The sequence below is a fragment of the Excalfactoria chinensis genome, chromosome 3, assembly GCF_039878825.1.
Source record: "Excalfactoria chinensis isolate bCotChi1 chromosome 3, bCotChi1.hap2, whole genome shotgun sequence".
NCBI lineage: Eukaryota > Metazoa > Chordata > Aves > Galliformes > Phasianidae > Excalfactoria > Excalfactoria chinensis.
In genome coordinates, this window is record NC_092827.1 from 55385435 (window position 1) to 55412750 (window position 27316).

The window sequence follows — 27316 nt, forward strand, 5'->3', positions numbered from 1 at the left end:
TTTAAGCACATGGCTCTGACATTGATGGAAATAGCTAGTGCAGACAGCAATACACTGGAGAGCCAGCCCTTAAAATCTTGGTAGGGGATGGATTGGGAACTAAAGACAAAATCAATACAGTTTCTACATAAAGAGAGAATTGTAAGAAAATACACATAGTTCTTGTCCAAACTGTGTATTTACTTGGCTAGACGATAATCCCCAGTGCCATCAATTAAGACCTTAATTTTCATGCGCAGTACGTTCTTACTTTTAACTAAATGCAAACATTAGGCACAGTCAGAAAAAAATTAACGGAAGCTGAAATACATTGTTTGCTGTCAGCTTACTCTCACATTAGCGTGCAATTGCTTCTCAAAACTGAGTCCATTGGTCAGAAAACAATGCTAAAACAATACTTTACACATAATGAACTACAGATTGGTTACTCTTACATCCCAAAGTATCATTTTCTTAAAGTATGACACTGAAGAAGAGAATATGTAATCTTTTGCACCAGATGAGTGAGAAAACTCCTATCTTAGTTCTCTTGTGACATCCAAAGCTACGTTACAGATACCACAGCATGTGTGTACTTTGCAGGGCAACAGAAAACATGGATGACTTAGTTGCCTGCAAAATATACCAGACTGACATCCACATTCAATGAAGGTCTACTCTGCGCAGAACAAGTGCAGTGAAGCAGCAATGCAAGCTGCTTCTCGATCAGTGTTTCCAAACACTCCTTGGTTACATCCTGGAATGAAGAGGAACAGCAGTTTCTCAGTAACCAAGAGTTATGTAGCTGAGAACAGCAACTCAATTCTGCACTTGTGATGTCCTAACACTAATATGCAATCAGTAAGGATGGGGAACAAGGAGAGCAGGAACAAACACAAGATGTGCTGCACCAGAAATCTCCACTGAAGTGTACATGTACCCTCCACCAGACAGCATCGAGGGGTTCAAAATGAGATCCGACATGCTGCCCTGTGCAAAGCTGCGCAAAGGGTGCAGTAAAAAAAAAACAAAAAAAAAACCTGCATGAAAACCCACAGACAAGCAGTATTTTTTTCTTGGACTTTCTTTAATAACTCGTGCAGAGGGCATTTAGAATCAAAAAATATCCACCAGATCATCTCCGGCATGATATATTCCATCAGCACTACCCAATTAAGCGCTTTGTTCTCTTTCTCATTATGACTTGCTTTGACCCTTCACTTTTTTTTTTTTTTTCCACTAATTCCTTTTTTAAATTCTGTGTTTCATGTTCATGAATGTTAGCAATCATAAGATACATTGAAAACGACAGGCTGTGTCCATTACTGGGGGCTGTCGCGCTCAGGCTGCGATGCGGCGATCATCCAGAGGCTGGGACACCAGCACGGCACAAGAAGGTCACCCACATCCCTGTCCTTGCAGACATCAGCGCTTCCGAAAAACAGCCTCATAAATCAAGATCTAACATCCAGAGCATTTCACAAGAAATCATATATCTCTTCCAGCGACAGGCATGAAACTTTCATATCAGAGAACAAACATCATTAGAAGGAGTATGCTGTTAGACATGACGGCACGTGTTGGGCCTGTGAAAGTAGGGAGAAAACACCCAGCCCCCTAACAACATGAGGACCACTGAAAGACACAAAGACAGACAGAGACAGTCTGAAGTGGCATAAAGAAATCTGATCACTAATCAGAGACAGAACTCCTCCGAGAGTCACAATCGTCTCTGCAGGCTCTGAGAGACAGAATTAAATTGGCTTAGTACTATATTCAAAAGTGAATTTAATTAGCTGACATTAAGCAGGATAAGTTTGCAGTACCATGTTGCTCTGACAAGACGTCTCCAGAAGGGTAAGTAGAAGGTAAAGTCATATTTTTCAAGATGAGATCACAGATGTGCACCTACAGTGCAACAGAACGTCTGCTGAGGGCGGCTGAGAGCTTGCGACAGGCACATCACTCGGCACAGCAAAGGATGGTCTGTGATAAGAGAAGCCAGAAGCACCAATTCTGTGCATTTATCCTTACAGATGTGCATTGCACCTCTTTCTGTTGTTGCCCCATCTGTTTAGACAGTCTCAGCACAACCTCTGCCAGCTCCTCCCAGCTAGACCTGTCCGGGATATGCAGTGCAGCAGACATTATTTCTTTCTGTCTGCACCCTTGGCTAGGCAACCAGGGTCGTTTTCTGCTGGCATCCTACTGTTCTCCACCTGGCACCAGCGGGGAGCCAGGGAGAGGATGGTGCAGGCAGAAGCTGTGGCTGCAATCTAGAGGTAGAATGTTACAACTGGAGATTCAGGACAAACCCAAATCAGGTTTTTCTCTATGGAAGACTTAAAGGAAATGGAACAACACATTCCAAAGAAAAAGCTTCACACGTGATGCTTAATAAGGCTCCCCTTTACATGCTTCCTTCTGTTTGATGATGAACCTAGTTCTGGTGAAAAGTGCCTTGCAGTCAGTGCTAGAAATCTTGATAGAAATCCAGCTGATGTGCAAAGCAGGCACATGCTCACCCCAGGCTGTGACTGTGGATGCTACTACTTACATCACTCAGGTTCACGCCCCAACCCTGGAATTAGCACCAAGCCAGACTTACCAGGCAAGACAGAGAGGCTTTGCCCATCCCATTAGCAGCAATCCCTAGGGAGCTGCTGCTCCTTTGCATGCCACAACTACACAGTAATGTAAGCTCTCAATTTAAGCCAGGGCTGCCCTTTCTCACCAGATCCATATTTAGGTTGCACGACTGCGCATAGCCACAAGCGGGTTTTAGGAGTAAGCTCTGCGTTCTGCACATCCTACCTTGGCAACCCATGCATAAGCCTGCTTTACTGGCTTATACTGACAAAACCTCTTGCATACCCACCCAACTCCCCTGCCGCATCTGGACCAATAAATCTATTGTGCCCAGCTCCATCTCTGTCCTGGCATGATCTACCAGAAGAGACAAAGTGGAAAGCAGCAGCTGGCGTGCGGGGACGAAATCAGGCAGGAGATAAAGACCCAAGTTCTATGAACCACTGAATCTCTCTGTTTCCTCATAAAGAAAACAATTGTGCTGCTTTTCAGCTATTCTGAGCACTACACATACAAACATTGCTTGTTACCTATATACATCACTTATTACTATAGATAATATATATAAGAATTGCTTCCAACTAAACCCAGTTACAAATGGAGGAGATACGATTTCATATTATTAATTCTTAATTATTTCACTCGCTGCAGGAAACTCAAGTCCACAGCTGAGTGTGAATAAAGACACGAGATCTTTATGATATGAAAAGCAAAACAATGGCCCGACATGACCTCACTAAGGCACAGGATACTACCTCCCCAGGGCAGAAATCTCCATACTCCAAAACTTCCTTCCAAGTGCTCTGAATACATTAATAGACAAAGAAACATGAAATTCACTTTTGCAAGGCAACAACTTTTTTTTTTTTTTTAAATGGCAGCATCTGACATTATTCCATACATCTTAAATATATATATATATATATATGTATATATATATATATATATATCCATGTGCTTTATGTCAGAAGGGGTCTTTAATCTTCAGAATGAAACAAATTTAAGCCTGAATCGCAACACAAAGATACATGTAAGAAACTCTAAATATGTCAAAAGCTTCACTGGAGCAAGGTTTGCTGAAGGTCTACAATAGGACTTATGGCTCACACAGCATCACATGGCTGACCTCTACGTAACATCTGGCGCTTGGAGTGCTACTTTATATGGATGGAGGAACAGATTCAGCTCTCACCCGCCTTGAGTTTTAGATCTGACACTGGAAGGCATCTCACCACCTGTCTTTGATTCCCATGGTAATATTTCTTACCACTCCTAATCTTGTCAGATACTTGCACTGTAAATAGGGCGAGCCTTAAGATGCAAGTCTAGGAAGCCGACAACTTCACAAAAACCTTCAGATATTATCGTGGAGAAAATAATAAATCGTTTGTATCTCACAGTTCCAACATTTCACCATTTTTACAGTGCTTCTTATTCAGCAAGTATTCTCAAAGGAATACATTCTGCCTTCCTCCTGAGTTGTCTTTTGTAGCCTTGTTTCCTCAGTAAAAAAGACCTGCAACCACACTGTGTGTAATGGCATGCCTGTAGCTGTCTCTTCCCTACTAATTTCTCTAAAGAGATTTAACAGCTGTAGCAAGCTTAAAGGTACCAAGTCGCCAGAAGTTCCTTCCAATCCCAATTTGTGCTTGAACAGGCAAGAGAGAGCCCATTAGCATCCTCAAGGGAAAAACAGCAGCGTGAACAGGTAAAACACCACGGAATCCCTAGAGAAAATAGGCATGTGGAGATGCAATGCTGCGAAAAGCCACACCTAACCACCCTTAAAGAAAGGTGGAAAGGAAGCAGGTCTGGGCACTGCAACTCACAGCTCAACAGCTCACCTATGGCAGTGGATCGCAGTGCTCTAGTTGGCTCTTCACCAGGCACATCTGCTGCTACTTCAACAGCAGCTGCTTCATAACCACCCAGCCCCTACACCTCCCACTGGGTCCCCCAAGGCGAGGCACTGACAAATAAGATCCCCTGTATCTGTTACTCCAGCACAGCCACAACAAACTGCTGCTGCAGGCACCAGTTTATTTTCTACAAACACCCTATACCTGCCACTTGTCATACACTTCACACGCTACATATTTGTGTGTAAAATTATATTAAGACATTTATAGACGTTGTTGAGATTTCAAAATATTGTCGGGATAATGGAAAAAAAAATAAAAAACACGAGAAAACATTTAAAGTAATTTATTACTATTTTCTGCACTAGATAAAGAAAAATTATTGCATCAATTTATCTATTTTATACTATCAAAAACAAGTTTGGAAAGCACTCACTGCTAGTTTCTAGCATCCCATTCCCAGTTCTGCACTTTTAGCAACTAAGAGTTTAATCTGTTGGTGGAGGGAAGATTCTGAGTGGCTAGAAGTAAGTGCAACCACAAGAAATGGCTTGTAGTTGAAAGACAGATGACAGCAGTACGGAGTGAGTAACCAGAATATTTTAGAAAAATGTTAGGCTTCTTTCTATTGATATAATATGGACAACAGATGGGTTTTTAAACGCAACTCTTGGTACAGCTTCGCATGTGAGAAGGAAAATAATTTGGAATTCGTGAGAATGGGAGCAGATTGTTCTGTGGATCCAGTTGGTGTCATTCCTCAGCCTTAAATTCTCCAGCAAAACACTGTAAGCAGAACAGCAGGAGTCCCAAAATTCCCCACCCTGGCTCCAGCTCGTTAAGCTGTTTCTATTCACAATGTATGCCTATATTAAAGAGCATGTGCAGGATTTCACTACAGCTTAGGAATCTGCCTGGAATTAAAGTTGCACTTGAAGGTTTTGTGAAGCAAGCACGAGGTACACCTGGCAGATACTTGGCCTACGTGGGCTCCCCTTTTCACTGAGTCTGTATGCCACGTTCTCCGCCCATCACAGGATCCTCTGCATTTACTAGGCAGCTCAAGGAGGTGTAAGGGAAGGATGGGTATGCTGGCATGCAGGAGGCATCCCAGCAATAAGAACTGTTGGGCAGGAGATGAGATGAGCAGAAAGGACTACCAATAAGCAGCACATCCTCCTGGATATGCCAGAAGGGCCGCTGGCAAAACAGAAGGAAGAGGGCAGTATCAAGAGCACAAGTTTAATTATTTAAATTTCCTAAACTAGCACAGCCCTCCCTGCTGCCTTCACAGCCCCAATTCTGTGGCATCACCCGCTCACAGCAGCTGGGGGCAGGGCTGTGAAAGGCTGCAAAGTCTGGGTATGAAGCAGGGATGAGCAACGTTTCCCAAACAGGTCTGTCAGCGAGGTGCACATGCTGCTGATGAAGGAACTTAGCAGAGGCTAATTTTGAAGCATTTCTCACCACAGCCAGCTCTGATTCCCGAACTGGTATTCATAGAGCTCTGCTGCAACATCCCAACCTGGTCAGAAGCCAAGGTAACTGTGCTGTCCTTGGGTACAGAGGGATAAGTCACGATGCTGAGACTGGACCTCTGGAGGTAACCCACTCCCATTCCTTGCATCTTGATGGCTGCTCAGGACTGTACCACCATCTGCTATGAACTGACATGGCTCTGGGGCTGCCTGTGATGTCTTGCTGACCCACATATGCCTATGAGGGTCCTTAGGGCCTTTCTCCTGAGAGAAGCACTGCTGTGCCCTACAGATGCACAAACATTTTCTGAGGTTCCCACTTACCATATTATACCAGACTTTGCTCAGTTCACTTACTCTCCAAACTGCCTAAATACTTCAAAATGCATATTTCACAAAGTTGAAAAAAGCCAGGGTAAAACCAGGGTACTCAGCATTGCCCATATTAATTCTTATCACAGCAGAAATATCTTTTCCCCCCATTCTTCAGTGCTGCTGTTTAACACTCAACACAACATCTTAAATTACAAACGTCCACCTTGAATTTTACCAGTTTTTTTGGGAGGAAAAAACAGATCCCTTCTTCTAAACAGGGCAATTAACATTTGGGCCCAGATCTACATGAGTTGCCCTTCTCAGAACCGTAGTCTCTGATTCTGCTTTAGCCTGGCTGTTTTTACTCACAATCAAAGGAGACAGAACTGGGCCCTGAAGCTGCATGTAGCCTGACTGCTGTATGGTCTTTAACAGCAATGTACTCATAGTAAGTAGTGCGATTATTGATTGCTCAGAGAATGGCCACTTAAAAACACACCAAAAAACCACGATTTTCTTGCAATTGGTGTTAGTACAGAGCACCTACTGGCTCTGTATGGATCAAAAGCAGAATACAGCATCTGCCTATGTGACATTTCAGTCAGGTGAGGAAGTGTTACTGACATAAAGAGAATACTGTGCAATGAGGGTATTTTTGTGCACAACTCATACTTGTGAATTTAACTCACATGAAAATCAGTGCAAGGTGGTGTGAACCTTACCCCAAACCCGTGAGCTGTGTAGCAGAACCAGGAACTGAATCTGAGGGCATCGAGCCCCTCCCATCCACTTAGTCACTAGACCGTGTTTCCTTAGGTGGAGTTTTACATACAGTAAGTACATCACAGCAGCTGTATACTGCTGAGTTCTCTGAACAATACCTGATGGACAGTAAAATATACCAAGATATGCACAGGGCTGTCATTTCTAATATCAGTGTGAAGCGTTCAAGTTCCACGTGCAAACACAAGAATTAAAAGTAGTTCTGCAGGTGAAACAAAACACACATTGAAGCATGGATTGTCATTCTAGTTTTCAGATTACCTTCAAAAAATAGTTTCATTTCAAATCTACACCTCAGAGGAAATGAAAAAAAAATCCCTTTCTCGCTGCAGCAACCAGGCATCTTACTGTAGCATGCTAGCAAAACTGACTAGCTGCAGAACAAACTGAATCGGCAACACCACGGCAGAAAAGATTTTAATCTGCAAGTGCAGCACTGTGGAAAGCAACTGCTCAAGCAAGCATGCTCCGTGCAGATAAACCAAATCTTCATGCTGCACTTAGAAAAACAAATTCCATTCACAAAACAAAGCCCAGCTATAAACACCTACAAGGTTTGCGAGGGTTCAAAGCCAAGGTCAGCTGAGGTGAAGAGAGAGGACATACGCATTTCTGGATGGTGAGACAAGCTCTCTGGAACACAAATGCATGTTGTGCTGGTGCTTCCAAAGAAATGCGGATCATGGCAATAGTAGTGCAGCATTGCACTCACCTCAACAGGAGCAACGGTGCATCCAGCCCACCTCTGTGGCCTTTCTCATCTGGGACTGCACAAAAGCTTGAGCTTTTTCTCATTCCCCAAAGAGCAGAAGCATTATGAACAGTGATCTGACTGTGCCACACCGATATACATTCACACAGGACAAGTGGAAGGGTTGAGAACAATTACAGGAACAACACTAATGCTCTCCAGTGAAATCCATACTAAAACTCATTGCTGCAATGAAGAGCTCAGTCCCTGCACCTCTGATGTTATGTTATACAACCTTCGGTGTTACTTAAAGGATGATTTCCCCTTTCCCCCTACACACACACACACACACACACACACACACACACACACACACAAGTTTTGGGGATGCAAAGCGTTTGTGTTTCAGCAACAAAACCTGGAGAAAGCACGTCCATTGCCTGGCTTCTCAGATCATACCAGGGACCACAGAGTACCACAATTAAGAGAAAGCAAGCCTACAATAATGACATTTTAGTACAACCCCTCCCATCTGAACCTGTTCAGATCAAATCTTTGTTTTTAATTTATCAGCATGTTCTTCTTTTTTTGTTGTTTTTTTTTCCTAGAATAACTGCTTCAGTCCGCTAGGAGAATTCTTCCTGCAGATGGCTTGGTAATCACATACAAGCAGAGCATTAAATAGGAAAAATGCAACACACGATGTATTTTTCTCCTTTACATATTTAATCCTACTTTGCACCTAGCCACTTACATGCTGAGCATCTCAAGTTCTGAGTAATTAGTGTAAATTAAATTTCACTTATTTATTTATTTTTATAAGTTGACAGAAATAGTGAAGCTGAATTAGTAATTATGTCAAGTTTTGTTGCAATATGAGAACAACTTGATAACCTGGGGATACTTTACGGGGTTGAATGGACAAGATAACACTGGCTTTTAAGAGAAGCAAGGAAAATGAGACAATTGTGCACAACAATTCCCAGGGCAAGAAATCTCTCTGCAGAGCATTCTGACCCAGGCTATTAACCTCTGACGATCATTTCAAGGACCCCAGGATGTGAGAGCTGCTCCCTGACAAGCCAATCTCTGTGCACACACAGACACCCCACCACATTCATACATAGCAGCATTACTCACGGTATTTTCTTTCACACAGCAGCCACCTGTTTGCCCTGCTTTGCTCATTCAGGTTGCCCTGATCTCAATAAAAATTCCAGCAGAAAACAAGGGCAGCCCCTCCTGTGCTGCCCACACCTCACACCATGGCCATAGAGCAAGGGAATGTCCCACAAGGGACACTCCAATCTTCCTAATTACTCACATCATAGAATGGTGTGACCTTGCCACTATTGACAGTGTGAAGAAGAAAAAAAAAAGCCAATAATTTAATTTGATGCCTTTCCATAATACTCACCTGCATAACACGAAGGAAATGACAGATGTGCAGAAAGGACATTACTACTAGCCAAAAAATATTATGGAGTAAAAAGTAAAAAGTACTGGAGCCAAAACAACTGGAAATCATTTGGTAAACTTTATATTTAATTAACAATCATGCAAATTCCTGAAAGGATCCTTTGCCACCTACCAGATATTGGCGCCCTTCTGTGGCACTACTTCTACACTTGGCACTATAGTTCTCCTTCTAATGCACAACTATACTAAACTAAGTCAATTCAATAAGAGAAATTAAAATGATTCTAAGACTGAAACTTCTCTTCAGTTTTCCTAAACAGCAAGTTTCTTCTGAGGGATGCTGCACTGCATTTGCTTAGAAAGTAAGGACATAATGAGAGCAATATAATCCCCTTCCTTATAATGCTTTTTCAACATCTTTGTCTGTGATCTGAGTGGCCTTCTGTGAGAAAATCTGCGTTGAGAAAATCGAGGCTTGTTCATCCCTTGTTCTCCAAGTTCAGAGCGCTAGCAATGGCGTTAGTTACAGAAGCAACTTGCAAATGTAGCTGTTCCCTCTTGGAACTTCTCTGCTGCTGTCTGCACTGACACATAATCAACCACTGCATTCATAAGCATGCATGGTAGCAGAGAAATGAAAACCATAAATATCAGCACTTACTTTTGCTTATTTGTTACTAATATTAGTAAAATCTTAAAATACAGCGGTTAGCAGTGCTTCTCTACACTCTACAGTAATTTTATCCATTTATGAAAAAATACAGAAACATTTGCTCAATGTGAGAAGGATGATTTGAAAAGAAATTCATGAACATTAAATCACTCCTTTTCCAAACCGCCATCTTTCCCATTCCCTTCCTAAAGGGAACGCTTTATTTCCCAATATTGTTCTTTAATTTTTGTATCCGTGTCACCACAGGAAAAGGTTATCCCAAGCTTTGCATCTCAGTACAGCTTTTAAGATCAAAACTGAGCAACAGCAGAGAAAATTGTCAAGGAAAAATTATGAGAGATTTGACTTAAAATCAATTGCTTTGATTCTAATGCATTCATAGAACCACTTGCTTCCCCTTTTCCATAAACCGGTTGTAAAATCTCTTGAGACAGAGGACTACTGAATACATGCCTAATGACCCTATAGGGGCACATTTAAAAGAAGGAAGGAGGTTTATATAACAATTTATAGGGGCTATCACAGCTCATCAAGTTATTTTCTTTTACATATGAAATCACTCTAATTTATGAGACTTTTCACATTTATTATTCTACACTGCTTTCCCAGAGGAAAAACAACAAGGAGGGGGGTAGAATTTGGCAGGCACGGATACAAAATCCTCCAAGGACTGCACACGGCTGAGCAAATTCACCCTTCTGTCTGTTAAACATTCCCATCTCAAGACTTTGTTTCAAGACGCTTTCTCATAATGAATAGCTGGAACTTGTCTGTAAGGCTGAGAGTAACAACACACAGGGTTTCATTTCCAAACTCAGTCATATCCTACCCTGCAGAAGGCTGAATGCTGTTATTTCTTAGCACATCTTGCTTTTCCCTGCTTGCAAGCATCTTGCCATGCATGATTCATGTTACATAACTCCAGCTTGTTAAAAACAACCGTTATTTTGCTAGGTAGTGCGATAGATTAATGAGGTAAATTCAGAACTTGCTTATTACAGAGTGCAGACTAAAGCTGTTCTCTAATAATATGCCTCTACAACATTAACCAAATAAATAAGCAGCCGCACCAGAACTGGTTACATTCAAAGTTAATTCAATCTTGCAAATGCAGGACACTGTATTTTAGACTAATCACCATCTCATCTCACACCACAATATGCAAACTCACTGGCGCACATGTACTTCGTTTTTACAAGTGACCCCCCAGCACCCCATTCATTAGAGGATAACAGCTGAATATTGAACCAATTAATTCTCTTGTACGAACTCTGCAGCGCTTTAATTTTTTTGGGCTGCCTTTGATGAGACAAAATGCTCTGCTCTTAGCCAGCTGCAAAAGGCTCGTGTTTCTCAACAACCCTTCTTACTCATATCCCTGTTTTGGTTACAAGCATAAAGCCACAGCTAACGAGGGTTAAGCAGGCTTCCTGCTGATGCTCTGCAAGAAGCGAGCCTCCCTGCTCCACCAGGGCACAGCAGTCTCTTCAGCCGTTCACGCTCAGCATTACTCAGCAATATCGGGGCCACATTCCAGGATCCCTGCATTCCCACCTGGGAGCACATCCTCTATAGTATGTAAGAGATGTGCCCTCCCACGGCAACTCATCGCCTGACCATCCTGTTCCTTCCAGCCGAGGTGCATCCAGTGACAAGCGCTGTGCAGTGAGCCATTACAACACGACTGGATTCTCATCTCCAGGGGAAAATCACTACATAAACTGCCCCACACCTGGCACCAGTGCAAAGGTGACAGTGAGCAGCTGGCAGCCCCAGCACAGGGCGGGCACACACACAGCTGTGCGACCTGGAAGTGGGTCTGAGCCCACCGCACCACAGGAGAAGGGAGGGAGAACAGGCAGCGCTGCTCAGTGCAGGAAGACGGGGAGGCCGTGAGTGTTTCCTGTTGTGCAGCTGAAACAAGCAAAGACGTCATTACACTCACACTCCCTCAGGGTGTCAGCAGATTGAGGGCCAAAGTTCAGACGTTTCCAACGTGCGGCGAGGAGGGAGATTTTGGAGAAACCAGCAGCGGTTCCTCTGCGCTTGCACAGCAAAACAGATGAGCAGCATGTTACCAGGCTCAGCTGCAAAGCATCCTATGTGACTAGAAACAATATTTGCTCAGGAGCCATGCTGCTCTGGTTTTTCTTGTTAGCTTGTGTAAGGAATATTACTGCAGTGTGGGGATGCACTCAGCTCTTGCTGCAGCCCATATTTCTGCTAGCATCAGGAAATGAAGCCTTACACACGTCTGGATCCCATGGAGTAAAACATGCTTTCTGTATGCATTTAGGGAAAAACTGGAGAGCAAAACTAAAGGATCCCCTTGTTGGAGATGGCTGACAACCCAGCAAAGTGAATGCAGATGCTTCTATTTAATTTCCATCCTGTCTTTCTGAAGCAAATAAGAGCACAATGTATGTAAGTCTGTGAAGGCGCAGAAGCTGTGCCATAGCATATGGCCACTGAGCATTCAGTAACTCTTCCTCTGACCCTAACTAATGCATTCAGGCAGGTAGGAGAAGCCAGCTTTCTGTCCTACCTACTGCTACTGCCCTCTTAAACAAAACACTGCAAAGCCTTTTAGATGGAAAGCATTATAAGGGATTCATATGAGAGGACTGGGTGGTTTCTGCATCCACTGCTGGACAGCCATTCAGAGCAGCCATAGGAAACAGTGTGGCTGCAGCTGGCTCTCACTTCAGGCAGGGCGATGGATGCACCCACAGCACACTCTTTCCAGCAGCACATGCTCCAGAACCATTTTTCTTAGTGTTTCAACAACACATCAAAATATGGTGATAAAACCATTCACTCACAGTGAGAATGTCCCAGCAGCCTCCGCTGGGCACTGGGACATCAGACCTTCCCTCTGCATGCTGTGACAGACTGGGCAGCAGTGCTCCAGTTGACATAAGCTAATTTCCAAATAGTGGCACATAATTCAATGTACCTTGACATCATATGGAGTTTGGAAAACACTCATCCCGATCCTCATACTACCATCCCTAGCTGAAGATGGTTTTTTTTTCGCTGTTTGTGTAGTAACCACCCTATGACCACACCAGCAACCAAAGTCATCCTTTCAGCCTCAGCAAACAGATTATTGAAGTTGAAACTAGGGAACCACCAGCCTGTATCTCAGAGCTATATTAAACTGTATCTGTTACTGGACACATACAACACCACTGGATTCCTAGATGCTCATTTTACTAAAATAAAGCCAAAGATAGCATTTTTACAATCAAAACTTTTCAACTAAGCATTTTGGAAATGCTTTTAAAGATATGTCCTTCTACAAGGATATGAGCTACTTTATTTTCTATCCTCTGCTTCAGAGTCAGGTTGTTCAAAGACAGCTTGACTGTGGAATCTTGAAAATTCATTGCCCAGATAGCATAAAGAAACTTCTACTGCTGCTTGTTCTTACGTTAACTAGAGACTTAATCCTGAAGTTGTCAGTGTGACATTATTATACATACGTGGGCACCTATATATGCCATATATTGTCTGTTAAACAACAGAATACAGAAAGCAACAGCAGCATTTTTATACACTCTTCCACATGCTAAAAGCTAGTCTTCAGGTAATCACATCTTCCTGCTCCATTAGTTGAAGAAAGGTATATCTTTCTTCTTGGCCATCTTTGCCACATGAAAAATTTCCATCTCATCTAGACAATACACTTTGTACCAAATTACAACCAAAATATCTTTAGAAGAGCTGTATCTATTGTGGTTTTTTATTTAAGCTTCAAAATGTAAAGCAAACGGACACACGCAAACTGAACTGGTGTCACTGTTGGTGCCCTTTTACACTGATGAAAACGTGTGCTTCTTCACAGCAGAAACTGGTTGTGGTAAATACAAATATATATGGAAAATAACTCTTAAAGTTGGCTACTACAAAATATTTAACACCTTCACAGATCCACACAAATTCAATTATACTTTTACCTTTACAACCCATCTGTGTAATACTTAGAACAAACCTACTACAGTGCATCACTAGGGAATTTAAACTACTTACAAAGGTTTTAATAATGCTTTTGCTTCCACTTGAAACAATGTCTGAGAGGTGCAAATGGAAAAGCCATTATCTTGAGTTTTTTTGTTGAACTGTCTCATTATTAAAGGAATTCTCTCAAGCAGTCCTATAAACAGATCATTCAAATAACTTGTGCTGCTTTTATGAGGAAAACAAGGCAAATGAAGATGACAAGATTCAATCTGCCCAACATCAGCAGGGAAACATTTACCATATTTGGAACCCTGTCTAGATGTTGCATCACGAGAGACTGCCCCTGTGAAAGGACACAGTCCAACCACGTGTAAAGCCAGGGCCATCAGAAAGTACTCAAATGTCCCCCGGTCTCTCTTCCTATGTACCTCAGTACCTCACTTCCACATAGAAAGCCACATGTTCACAAGCTACTGGGAAAAAAGAAGTGACGCATTGCAAAGAAAAAAAATACTGCTGTGAGATAAGGCTTGGGTTTAGGATGAAAACATAAACCTTTTCTTTCATATGGGATGATTCCAGTCACTTAAGGCATGCACTACTGCCTACAGGCAGATGGTTTGTATGCGTGTTTTCCTTGTACACACACACTCATGTGCATACACACATACACACAAATGAAAGAAAGCGATTTGGCTGAATGGAACCAAACCTCTGTGAATGTAGCTATCTTTACATATAAGGCTCAAATTAAGGAGGCTCACTAGACAGAACAAAGTACATTTTGGAAGCTAAGCAGGGAAAAGACAAGTGATCTTTTTGAGGCTTGCACAAGTATTTCTATTTTATTTCAAACATCCAATCACGACAAAACAGATCTGAAAGCCATGCTTGGGAACCTGCAGTTTTCAACAATAGGTAACCTAATTTCAAGAAACCCAAAAGCAAATGCAAAAATATTTATTGAAATTGCTTTCATGGAAACAATGAGAAAACACTATAAAAATGTTAAAAATATTAAATCAACTTGACTGCTGCTGTATCTCATGAATTCAACAAGATCCTAGGCAACAATAATATTTAGAATAAATATTTTCCTTATGGGAATAGCATTTTCCCTCAAATTGGCCAGATGATATCAATTAAAAAACACAACACAAAGATTAGATACAGAAAACCCATCTACTGACTTAAAAACAACACCGTACACCAGTGAATACAACGCTTGTTTAAGAGGACATTTACTTTTCTTTTCAAAGATCTTCTTTCACGGATTATTTTCCCTTTCAGTTTTGACAAAAATGCGCCCATTAACACTCGAGAACACAACCATTGCACTGCAAAATACCGCACGCGTACGCAAACACAAACATTAATATATCAACGAGAAATCCAGCACTGATTTCAAAATTAAGCCTACCTCAAAGAAAAAGAAAAAGGGGGGGGGGAAATGAGGGGGAGAGAAGGAAATAAATCAAAACCAGTCATACAAAAATACAGTAACTTTCTACGTAAGATACCATCTGTTCCAAAAAACAAACAAGCAAACAAAAACCCAGAAAAACACCATGCTGCAGCAAGCCACAGGAGCTACAGCTATGGAAAGCCCTTGTAGAGGAGCCAAAAGCTGTACTGAGCAGTTTTGGGGACTGTGGAAAGCCATACTAGCCATTGCAAAAAGGAGGAAGCCCACGAGGTGCTGTGTGGGAATCTTACCAGCCCTCCCACCACATTCTTGGAGGGCAGCTTGCACTGTGGGAGCCTAGGACTGGGGCCTAATGATGCATCAGCAAGGTAGACACCAGACAAGCGTTAGTTACCCGAGGTCATGGGGTTTTGCGACGCCTGTTTCACAGGGAAGTATGATTCCTCTCCAGAGCTGCAGACATTGAATACAGAATTTACGTAACTCCCTCACAGACTGTCCCTCTGCTGATGCTTCCTCCTGCTCTTTTACTATGAAGTCTACTATCTTGACCCAGATGTAGTTTACAGAACACAGGACCGGACATCTTCATACGCCTACTACTCCAAAGGCTCATTAAAAACAGGAGCTGCCACTACACACCAGTTCACAGTTGCATGCCTTACAACAATCACATGTAAGTTTTCCAGCCACTCGGGCAAATAGGCAATCAGTAGAGACCCAGATCAAAGAAGTAGTAAGGGGTGCACTGTTATGGTTGGGGAGGCCAATTAAAGTGTGCATCCCTTTCCTTCCAGCTGGCAAAGACTCAGGTATTTGGGATTACACAGTAAGTTTACTTCTACATATTCTATTATTATTCATCAGGCACGTTAAAAAGATAGCCTACCTTTCTAGCCATTGGTTGCAACAGCACACCAACTACAGGCTTCAGGGCACGGTTTGAGTTCCTCAGACCATGCTTTCACTCTCCATCACCTCCACATAACAAACAAAGGAATTACAGAACCCTAGGCAATTAGGAGACCATACCTGGATTAGAGGGAATTCATGAGCCAACATATTATCATAGCTCTAATTAATAAAATAGTAAACTCTGCAATTACAGTGGGTTGTACACATACCTCAGGGTATGCAGTAAGGCACAAATTTAGAAATGGAATGCTTCCAACAACCAACAACAACTTAAACAGGCAAGGATCCTTATCAAACAATTAGGTTACTCAAGAACTACTCCAATAACTGGCCCCTTTTGCCCAAGGTTATACATTTTAAAATCACGTCATAAGCTTTGGTTGATATAGGCTTTTTCCTATTTTTTTTTTACTTCCATTGTAACACATAAAAACAAAAGTTCACCTCCTCTTTAATCAACCCAACAGGTACAAGGCTCTTTTAAAACTGCATTTAGAAGCGTGAAAGTGCAAAGAAAAACCCAAAAATCAGTGTTAAGCAAACGCAGCTTAGCATTGCTGTGCTATTGTTTCACATGGAAGACAAAATACATAGGACTGATCAGTTATACCACAGTCCTATTACAAGCACTGTTTTCTTATGTGTGGGGTTTTTTTGTTGTTGGTGGTGTTTTTTTATGCTGAAAAATACAAGCAGGGGAAAAAAAGAAAGAAAGAATAAAAAACACAAGGAAATAGAAACAAAAAAGCCTAAAAGCCTCAGCAATAACGCCATTCCAAACAAGAAGGTATGAAACCACAATACAAAAAAAAAACGGCATGCACAAGCTGAGATGAAATACAGATTCCTCAAGTCTTCTTCACAAGCAGTCTCAGAACCAAGTGATGAGGTTTCACTGACCAAGCAAGCATACAAGGTAAGTAGGGAGGGTACAGTACAGAACTATATTTCTTTGGCCAAGAGAAACACGGGTATAACCCCGCCACTCAAGTTATGTAATGAAACTGGGAAGCATAGCTGTTTTCTAGTATGTAAGTTTGTAAATAGCCACAAAATCTATTTATTATACTCATGGTTTGCCAGACAGCCCACTTGACAGAGAACGAGTCTGTCCAAAATTGGTTTAATTTATTCCCTTGCTTGCTAGTTAAGTGGTCTGAACTACTGAGCAGGATCAAATGATACTGCAATTGAAATAAATCAAAACTGTGCATAAACAAATGTAAAGAAAATTATCTGCAAGCATTAAGCAAGGTAAGGTGTTTCTCACTGTATTCTGAGGGCAATTCTTCTCTGAAGAAATCAATGTAAACCAGTGCAGATGCTACCATTAAAGCCATGATGGTGATTTTTAATGAATCTTAGTTACTCACCAAAACAAGCACGTATGGTTTACAGTTTGACAGGAACTTTAAAGGTGAAATACTAATATTTTTTAGGTTGAGGACTTAATGTTAGAGGGAGACTTGATCTGACAAAAGTAACTTCTTGAAGACAATTATAATCCACTGCCAGTCACACCTCAAACCTCCCCTTAACATATTATTAAACTTCCCCTCTAGGTTTTCATTCACTGTACATCCAAAAATGTCTATTTAGTACCCTCCTCACTTTCTTCTCTAATTACTATGGCAGTGTGTGAGAAAGAAAGTAAATTATAAGGTTTCACACAATCTGCAGAAAATATGCTGCACTGAAGTTTTGGAGAAGTGTGTATAAAGGAACACTTCAGTCACACGTGTCTTTCTCTTGCCTGCCATATAGAGAGTGATCTGGAGAGCAAGGGAAGGAAAACTAGGACATGCCTACAGAAAGCTACTTCACCAATACTATAAAAGAACAAGCAAGACCCAAGATGCACCACTTTACAGCATCACACAGAGGACACAGATCAAAACTAAAGCAGAAGTTTCTCTCCTTACACACTTACCTTCTACAAGTGAATGCGTTCAGACTAACTTTCCAGCAAGGAAGACTAATGAAACTGAAATATGTACAACCCAGAAACAAAACAAACATTAACATGATGCTGTATGTTGACTTTGCTCCAAAAGAGAGGTTTTGGAGGACCCAATATAAGCTCATTTCCTTTCCTATTACTCTATCACCTCTCTGCTGAGCTTGTTCATAAAAGCACTGCAGAGAGTGATGAATATTTGCCTACATAGAGACCATTAACCAACTTAATGGAATCAGGGTGGCAACCCTGCTGTGGGCAGGTCCCTTCCAATCTAAGCTATTCTATGATTCTATTATTCTATCTGACAACAGTTTTCAACTATTAATGAGCTGATCTAAAAACAAAGCAGAGAATGTTAATGTTCTTTGTCATCCTTTTGTCTCTTGACATTTTGTGGACAACGTCCTGGCAATAACAAACTAAACCATAGAAAGGTGCTACGGAAACTTTCATACTATCATGTACCAGTACTAACTTATACTTCTTTCCAAAAGCGTAGCTGTCTCCAACATGAGCTATTAGTTACACCCACCATCTTATGCAGTAGTTTTATTAATGCACGGTAGTTTTCTACCAATAATTAACACTGCTCACTATGATAAATTAAGCCAAAGACAAGTGAAGATTTGTATATATTTTTAATTACTAATTAAGTAGATCAGATTGAGATTAAAAATAATGATGTGAACAATATGTATGTAATATGTATCAAGTTTGACAGGTAACTTTATAACAGACAAATGTTACTGCTCACTCCATCCTAACTTCTTTGCCCCCAAAACACCAGACTACAGGGGAGGTACAGATGACATATTTGGAACTGCTCTAGCTCTTAAAGAAACACCATCCTGTGAAGTTTTATTTCACTGACCTCATGCTAACATCACAAAGCACAATTTCACTAACATCATTTCCAACCCAAGTGTATTATAAATGACTCCTACCCTTACACTTAACCACAACTGCACATCACAATTAAATACACATAGATTACCCATTATTTGAGTTTTAAGGAAACAAAAATTCTAACCAAGAAGAGCAGTCAAAATATTCTCTGACTTCTGAAATAATTTTGCTGCTACTGTAAGAACAGGATGGGCTACAAGTTCTGTTTGACACAATTTTACGAAGAATTTTGAAAGCAATTGTATTTGCGTAGCTTTGCGAAGATGTCAAAACAAAGCTGCTCCACTCTGAGCCTAGTATCGTGGCCTTCCTTGGGAATCAAAACAGACTATCATATCACACAGCATCAAGAAGTCCGACATTACGGTCTGAAAGCTCATAGTTGAATCATACCTTTATTAGTGTAGAAACTTTATTAGTGTAGAGACTAAAAGAGCATTGGGATTTAATTGCAGGACTCTATCAACATCTGGCCAAATATAAGTAACTCTCTCACTAGAGAACTATTTCCAGCTACAAAGACTGTCTTCCTAGACATAGACGATGTGAAATGGGAGAAAGTCAAAAACTGTCTCTCTCTGTTGTTACAGAAGACTGTGAACTGGACCCTCTCTTCTATAATGTTAACAGCAGAGTTTGAAAAACTCAGATCTCACGATGAATGTGTGTTCACAATTGTCACAGAGGATGCAGTTAGGCACTGTCAACATGCACGGATGTCAGCAACAGACGGGCTTACACTAATCTCTACAGTGCTTCTTTACCATTGCTGATGCGTGTCCAGGATGATATAAAATCACCCACAAACACCACCTAAACTGGCAATAGTTAGAGCACACAGTGACACATTTTCCAGGTAACTGAACTATCTTAGCTGTTTCTGAAAGACGCGGGACATGAAACTCCACATACTTTGAGGACCCTTCTGAACAGACCGCACTCAAATGCCACACAATGACGAACACTGTTAATAGATGCCAGCAGCCCAGTCTCTGCTGAATACTGATTTTGGTCTAAACTAAATAATTTTTGCTATAAACTAAATAGTTCTTGCTCTAAACTAAATAGTGTCATGCCTTGTTGTCAAGGATGGGTAGCTCCAGTAATTATTTCATACTGTTATTTCTTGACACACTACACGTGTTTTGTTTTAGTGCAAACCACAACTTGAAAATATATCAATACAGAGAATGGGCCATTTCTCGAATTTAACAGCAAAGAACAATACACACTGTCTAACAAGACTAATTCTAATAACCCCGATCTGTCCTGCTTTCTGCCTAAGCACAGACACTGCTTTATGGAAAAACCGTTCATTAAATAATCTTATTTCAACAAAATTAAACATTCTGCTCTATTACATTCTCCGAGATGATATCATGTTCTACGACACGTAATTGGATATTTCTTTCAGCCTTTTAAATTGCTTATTAGAAAACATCCCGTATTACTGCTTCTTCATAAACCACTCAAGAAGGAACGCAGCTCACCACCAAACCCAGCACTGGGAAGTTCCAGGCACACCACCAGTGTCCAGGGAGGATGAGGTTAGCCTGGTCAGCCCAGGAGCAACACCAGCCCTCTGCAGCCAAATAAAGGTCCAACATGCGCTATAAATTGCAGAAAATAATCACTTGTTGTTCTTGTTTATTTTTCCTGCTTTGGTATTTTGTGAGGTTTTCTTACAAAGAGTATCAAAATATTTTACTGCATTACCTTTAAACGCTGTCTGACTTTCCAATTTCAATTCCCCTCGGCTCCTCTAGTTTTTACTTTTCTATTGAACTGAACTACGCATGCAAATAACCCATCTGCTCTCCTCTGTACAGAATTTACTATAAACCGCTATTTAAAAATTAAACTTTCTGCAGCAACCAAACATGGACTTCCTCCTCTATAACACAAGAGCCATTAAAGCATAACTTTGAATAATTACCATACATCCTTATTTATTTATTTATTTAACCTCTTGACAGCTTCCATAAATGAGAGATTTCAGCCAGAGTTGCAGGAGTTTATCGCAGCTTACTGAGGTTGCAACAAAGTTAACTTATATTCTTAATATTGCAGGCAGAAATTTCTTTTACATTAGAGTGGCGTGTTTCAGACCTCGTAAGTATATTAGAAGAGAACCGTCAAACACAAGTAAAAATGAAATAAAAACCAAAACCCACAGTAAAATTGTTTTCTGTTACACAAATTGAGGCGCAACAAATCAAACCCATGTGTGCACGAAGTGGCCATAAACACCTTCCCAATTACTTTTGTACAATATTTACAGTTTTCACATCAGTTTTAGAAGTTTTACAGTTTTCCTGTTGAGATCTCAACTCCTCTGATATGGGCAGAATGTGAATAAACACTCAGGAAAAAGGATAAAAATCGACACGCAAACTCGTCATAGCAACACAACCAAATGCTGGGGGAATTTCTATCAGATAATTACAACCACATTGTTGTAAATGCAGTACTTTAAGACTACCATCATATTTTCTGGAGCACAAGCCCTGAAATTCCCATCCAAAGAAAGAGGGGGGGGGGGGGAAACAGCATGTATATGTTTTGATGACTTACTCAGACAAACACCTTTGCTGACGATCACAGCAATCAGCGACAAAGGCAAAGGCAACATTCAGTTTCAAGAAAGCAGTAAAAGAGGCATGCCCAAGGCAGTGGGAGGAAATACGGGCGATGCTGTGAGCATAAACAGTTGTGGTCCACATTCATCTGTTATTACTCTGGTGTACTGTTTTGCAGGTGTACAAATGTGCCCAACAGGCAAATGAAAATAAGCACCCAGAATGCATAACACTTCCTCACGACATGAGGTAACTTCTATTCAGACTGTATTCATGATGGTGAGAAATTAATCACGGGAAAATTAGAAACAAGCAAAGAGACTTTTAATTTGACAGGCAACGTTACACATGACACTTGTATGTCCTCTGATTATTTCACATCAGGGATTTGGAAACATCAGACTGTTCCTGCAGCACAAGCCCTGCCGTCTCTCTTCCACATCCATAGCTTGGTGAGAAAGATTCCGGGGACAAATCTTACTGGGGGCGTCCCACTGCTAATGAGTGGTTAATTAATGTCAATTGTTTCACTTGTAAGTGAAGTTCATTATAATAAACCAGAATTATGTGGTGCCTCTCGTTTGCCGCTTAAGCAAGGAACCCAAAGAGTGGATGTTCCCAGAGGTTCACACAGCCTTCACAATGACTGATGACTTCTCAAAGTCCAAGGAGAGTCTCGCCAGTTGGTTACAACAGAAACACTTCCAACCCTTCCACCTACAAAGGATTTCTGCCTTCAGGATGTCAGACAAGCACTAATTTCACTTAAGAAAAATACAGCCCCGATGAATTGCTTTTTAATACTTCCTGCTGAAATAGAACTGCTGTCGCAAAGTCTCCCTACAAAGAGAAACAAAACCGTACAAAGCTGCTGTTTCCAAATAAAATGGCACAGACAGCTTGAAAGTGACATTCTTATGTGACAATTCTGTGCTACTTCAATTAAAAGCAGCACCCAAAGTTACTGATCGAAGCGTACCAGTGAAAAACACTGTTCTCCATTTTCTATCTAGCTTGCATCCCCCCCCCCCCTCACAGTTTCTTTCCTTCTTCAGGAGCTGCCAGACAGTTCCTCCTACTGACAAAAGGGGAGTTACAGTAGAAAAGCAAGTAATTTCAAAAATAGCTGTTTTAATCCATAGCACACTACTTCACAGACACTGCTTACGAAATCTAGTAAGACAAAAAACAAGCTGTCTCTTTAAATAAAATAATTTTTAAAGCATTTTCCCCTTAACTTATCAGGCTTTTCGGAGAGCAAAGGTACGCAGCCTGCTCATGCAGCCTATTTGTTGAGCTCCCAAGAGGATCAGCAATTAATGCTTCCTGAAGACTGGAACCCATCATTCCTCCTGCTGAGAAGATCATTGGTTTATAACAGGTGCTCTCGGGTTCAATCATCCCTTCTCCATTAACTGAGGTGGGGCAAGTAAAGCACTGTCCCCTCATCACAGTACAAGGAATCGGCCCTTGCTGGACCCAGCTCAAAGTAGGAGCAAAGACAGCTGGAGAAAGCGAGAGCTCCACTCCAATGGTAGTACCTGGAATTGTGACACACAGAATCAAGTGGGAATGATCTGAAGGGGCTGTTTGCTGAACCCACCTGCAGAGCTGGATGCAGCATTATCAGTGGAGCCAACCACAGCATGCAACAAAACCATACCGCGTTGAAATGTGAAGATAGCTTGCTTGTATTTCATAACACCTGACAAGCCACATAACCGACCTTCCCACCTACAGCCATACGCAAACAGCAAGCATTGCCCTCCTGGATGGGACACGTTGCAGTATTAGTTAAGTACGCACAACACACAGCTCCTGACTCCCCTCACCTACCAGTAATTCCCCTGCTGATGGCTTGAAAGCCATGAGAGGAAGGCCGTGCAAAACGGTACTCACTGCTTTCATTTTTGTGTAAACCTAGTTCAGAAAAACAGCAACCTGAATAAACGTTGACATTTCAGGCTTAAAAAACTTCCAGCTCTATCATCAAGTTTGCCCCTATAACCAATGGCCAGCCGTATCACAAACAGTTAAAAGCCCAAAGAATGGCCTTGTGGGGTGCCACCGCACAAACCAAACACGATGCGCTGCCAAGGGCTCAGGCAGACACATGTACCATTATTCAGCAAGGACCACATGAATGCATATGGCTCTCTGTTTTGTCTTCATAGTAACAAGAAGGTTTGTAAACAGACCTCACATATGAGGCAATCAGTCACTTGAGAATCTAAAAATCTGCCTGCAAAGTGCAGATCTGCACTGCCATCGTGTTTGGGTGCACAATTAAAGGTCTCCCGCACGGGTGCCTCGGGGCAGGCACTGCTCCTTCTGCTCCCAGCACAGCAGCGATGCTGACACCACTGCAGCGGGATGCAGACCCGGGGCAGTGCTGTATGCTGCAAACCTTCAACGCTGGGTTGCTCCATCGACAAAAGCGATGGCAGCACGTTGGCTTGTCCCACGCTGCCCCGCCGCTGTCCTTTGCGCGGCTGAAAGCCACGGCAGCCTTAAATGCACTTAGTGGAGACGGCAGTGACTTTGAAAGGCTCACGTGGGAAAAAGCCTCCCAGCCTCACCTACACAGCAAATGCTTTTTGGAAGATGAGGCAAAGAAAAAAAAAAGGAAATCTCACATAATCCATACCTAAAGTTTCAGAAGCATCAGCTGACTGGAAGGGTAAGGCAAGATTCAGCTGTTACTGAATACAACCTCCCGGTTACCGTTTGCCCACGCCAGCACGTCCACAGGCTGCAAACTCGGTGCTCCTATCGGTACGGACAGACGCGCTGCCCGAGCCTGGCATCTATCGCCTTCACGGCCAAAGCACGGCGGGCTCCGCGCCGGCACCCCAGCCCGGGGCGGCCCGGGGCCAGCAGCTCCCACGGTTCCCGCAGCCCGACAGCCGGCGGCCAGCCACAGCGCTCCGCAGCGCGGGTGGGGGAGAAGCGAACAAATCAAGGAGCAAATAGAGCGGTACCCTCAGCTAAGAGGACATGCGACGCGCTCCCTGCTCGGTAACGTACGAGCAAGGTCGGGGTTACAGTAAAGTTTGCACCATTTCTATAGGAGAGGAGGGACATTACCCGGCTACACGTTTGCACTGAGGCTATTGCTATCAGATTGATTGAAAAAGCCGCCTGAGAATTACTGCCATAATAACAATAAAAGCCCTTTAATATGCGAACAGAAGTTTAATTTCTGCCATATCCACAGTGGAAAAAAAAAAAACCAAACCAAACCACGCACGCATCAAAACAACGTTTGTCCATCAGCGCCGACTAATACGCAAAACAGAGTTCCCTTTCTGGGAAACCGAGCGCGGAGCGCCGTTATCGCGGGGTGACAAGGCGGGCTCCCCCCGCACGGCCCGGCCCGGGGTTCCCCGGCCTCCGCCGCCCCGCCCCTCCAGGGCCCGCCGCCGCCTCCCGGGAGCGCGGCGCGAGGTGGCCGCGCCGGGCGCGGACGTGCCGCTTACATAACCGCCGCCGGCCGCTCCGGTTACATAAGGGCTCGCGCCCCCGGCAGCCCCCGCGCCGCCGCCCGCTTCCCGCCGGAGGGAGCCCCGCGGGCGGGCCCCGGCGGCGGCGGCCGCGGCCGAGCCCCTCGTTAACCCCCTTCCTGTGGCGTTCACACGTCATGGAACATTCCCGGAACGGGCCAACGTCCCACCCACTTCGGGGAACGGCCGCCGAGGCGCAGCGCGCGCACACGCGGCCCGGCGTCCCCGCACCCCCGCCCGGACCCCCCTGCGGCCGCCGCCGCGCCGGGTGGCCCCGGGAGCCCCCGCGAGGAGAGCGCGGTCCCCCCCCTCCCCCCCCTTCGCCGCCCGCCGGTGACCATGCCCCTTCCCCGCCGCGGGAGGGCATTACGCAAGGCGCTGCCCTCATCTGCATACGGTCGCCGGGTATTCCCCGCGCCGCTCGCGGCGTGACACCCGCGCCCCCCGGCCCCCGCCCGCGGCGCCGCCCGCCGCACCGCGGCTGCACCCCGCCGGCCCCCGCTGCCGAGCCCCGGCCCCGCGCCGTCCCCCCCCCCCCAACCCGCGCTGTCAGCCGGGCGGGGGGCGGCTGCGGCAGCGCTGCCGCTCACCTGGCGAGTGGCCGCCGAGAGCCCTCCCGGTGCCCTTTTGCTGCCGCCGCTCCCGCCGGGCGCTCTCGTCGCTCCGCGCCGGAGTGAGGTGGCCGGCGGCGTTGCTTTATATAAAGACAGACAGCGGTATTCCAGCAGCCAAAGGGGCGTCTGTTTCACGTATTTATCTTAAGGCAGATCATCGCTCTCCCTCCGCTCGGCAGAGACCGGCATCGGCGAGGCGGCGGGCAGAAGGGAGAGAGAGAGAGCGAGAGCGAGGCAGGCAGGGAGCCGCGCTCCGCAGCCGCTCGGCCGGGCTATTCCTGGCAGCGCTTCCCAGCGCACAAGTTGCAGGGCGGCGAGCGCGGGGAGCGCGCCGCGCGTGACGTCACCGGGTCCCCCCGCGCGCCGGCGGGGAGCGAGCGGGGCGCGAGCGGCAGCGCCCGGCCGCGGGGTGATGGGCGCCGCCCGCGCGTGTGCGTGTGTCTGTGTGTGAGTGTGTGTGTGAGTGTGTCTGTGTGTGTGTGTGTGCGGGAGGCGGCGCGGGGAGAGGGAGAGGTGCGCCGGGAGGGCGTGGGGGGGGCAGGGGGCCGGGCCTGGGCCGCTCCCCGCCGGAGGAGAGCGCCGCTCCCCCGCCCCCTCCCCGCAGAGGGAACTCCCAGGAGAGCCGGTCCCGGCTTGCCATGCACGGGGCTGCGCGTCCTCCGGCCTGAGAATTTCCTCGGAGGACGTGGGAGTCTCCTTTCGCCGCTCTCCTCCCTCCCCGCGCACCGCCCCCCGGGCTCTCGCCTGCTGGCGATCACGTTATCTGTCAGGAAGCGGAACGCAGCGTCGGGGCCGGCGCTGCCCCGGCGGCCGACCCTCACTCGCCCCCGACGCGCGGGGGCACGGCGCCGCCCCGGCCTCGGCCCGAGAGCCCCGGGCCCTTCCTACCGGCCGCCGCCCAGCGGCTGCCCTCGCAATACGGGGGAACCTCAGCCCGGCTAACGGCCGCCGGGGCTCGCTCCCCCATCGCCGCCCCCCCACTCCACACGCCGCCGCCGCTTCTCACGGGGCCGCCCGCAGCCAATGAACGCCCGCAACGTCGGGCGGCCGCCGCGGGGCGGGGCGAGCCGGGGCCGCGCTCCCGCCGCAGTCCCCCCCTCCGCCGGCGCCGGGAGCGGAGCGGCCGCAGGGGAATCCCCACCGGCGAGGCGGGGCGGGGCCGCAGTGCCGTGCCGAGGGCGGCGGGGCCGGGCGGTGCGGGGCAGCGGGGCTCCCCGCGGCACGGACGCGACCAAACGCCCCGACGCGGCTCACAGCCCTTGGGGGCTGCGGGCCCTCCACCTGAGGGTCCCGGGGTGCCGCGCGGGGCTGGGCACCGCTGGGCCGCGCTGCCGCAGGGCGAGGTCCTCCTTAACAGCGGCTGGTGGCTGCTAGGTGCAGGGCTCGCACCCGCGGGCACCTCGGTGGCGAGGGGACGAACCCGAAGCCTGTCAGCACGCCCGCCCGCGTTCTCTCGGTTTCTCGTGTGACGCTGCTATTGCTGACACCGAGCGCTGCCCGACAGAGCTACTCTGTCTGACCTTGGACTCGCAGTCTATTCGATGCGGTGTCGGTTGAAATCAGGGGCAGGCAATAGTGCCGGGGGCTGCTCTGAATGGAGGCTCTCCCGCCCTACTGGGCGGCTGCGAGCCCTTGAGCCGCTCATTTCACCCCGTACCGTGCGC

General features: G+C 45.1%; 1 protein-coding gene across 5 annotated transcripts in view; it reads right to left on the minus strand.

Moving 5' to 3' along the window:
- The window catches only part of HIVEP2 (HIVEP zinc finger 2), a 126220-nt gene extending 99851 nt beyond the window's left edge, over positions 1–26369 (minus strand). For 4 of the 5 annotated variants that reach the window (XM_072331054.1, XM_072331048.1, XM_072331049.1 and 1 more), the window contains exon 1: positions 25629–26369. The gene's annotated coding sequence lies outside the window, so the exon portion shown is untranslated. Of the gene's footprint in view, positions 1–25014; positions 25052–25628 lie in introns of those variants that run through there. The other variant, XM_072331047.1, reaches the window with a different exon arrangement.
- Between the last annotated feature and the right edge of the window lie 947 nt (positions 26370–27316).